The sequence below is a fragment of the Aplysia californica genome, unplaced genomic scaffold (assembly GCF_000002075.1).
Source record: "Aplysia californica isolate F4 #8 unplaced genomic scaffold, AplCal3.0 scaffold00001, whole genome shotgun sequence".
Taxonomy (NCBI): Eukaryota; Metazoa; Mollusca; class Gastropoda; order Aplysiida; family Aplysiidae; genus Aplysia; species Aplysia californica.
In genome coordinates, this window is record NW_004797271.1 from 2,120,134 (window position 1) to 2,121,307 (window position 1,174).

Here is a 1,174-nt window from a genome sequence, read left to right on the forward strand (position 1 = left end):
AGAGAGAGAGAGAGAGAGAGAGAGAGAGAGAGAGAGAGAGAGAGAGAGAGAGAGAGCAATGTTTCAGGGAGATTGTTTCCTGTGGGTGGGGCTTGTGTAATGTCCTTCTTTTTGGCCCCCACGAGCCGTGGCCATCTAAACGTGTGGCGTAAAGCGCAGTACAAACAATACAAGTTAGGGCACAGTGACACTCTTTGGTCAGTGACCTCTGCTGATTTTTCCTGTACAGTATACAGTGAATGGTACTTTGGTGGTATATTTATTCACTTATTTATTTAGGCCTACTGGTTCATTTATTAATCTATAACACTTGCCATTTATTAATCAATGGGTTTTTGGTTTGTTTTAGAAACTATTTTACGACACTTGCAACACAATAAGGTCATATGAAGTGGAAAGAATAAAGGTGCTACAAGAGAATAACAAGGACGATATATGTTTGATAGAAAAGAAGAAGCAAACCACACCAGAGCACCTGCCAACCAACCACACCTCTCAATCTATTTGTGTAGCTATCACACCTAAACCGAAAGCAACTCGATCACTTTTAAAGGCACTGCGTGTGGGGCCAGTGTTGGAGATAGGAGAATGCGAAAGGAAGGAAGGAAAGAAAAGAATACAGAGATAGTTAAATCGGCATCTATGGTGTGGTGGTTAGGCGCTTCATGTCGCTCGAGGATGGCCGGAGTTCCATTCCCGTCCAGGAAGATTTTTTAACGCGTTTCTCCGTCTTTCTGCTTGGACGTTGTTAATACGGGATGCCCTAGGCGATCATAAATCATTATATGACCGTCTAGGGGATGCCCATTGCGGACGGGATCGGGTCGGGTCGGGTCGCGGACGATCGCCCTACTCGTCGCCTGAAAACGAACTCGTTTGTTTTTGAAGCGACGAGTCGGGTGCGATCGGCTTGAGCTACGATATCCGCTTTGTGCCCTCAATCTGGCTAGCAAACCGACCCAACCCGACCCGATCCCCCAATAGGCACCCCGCATTAGCAACCCTCTCAGTCTGGTTTGTCCCTGATAAACAGGGCAGAAGCCCGGCTCTTAAATATTCTAGATAGTGTCGACTGTGGTGTAAAATGTCTACGTTAAGACAAAACTAAACAATACATAACATCATCATCCTCATCATCCTCCTCCTCCTTTTCCTCCTCCTCCTCCTCCTCCTC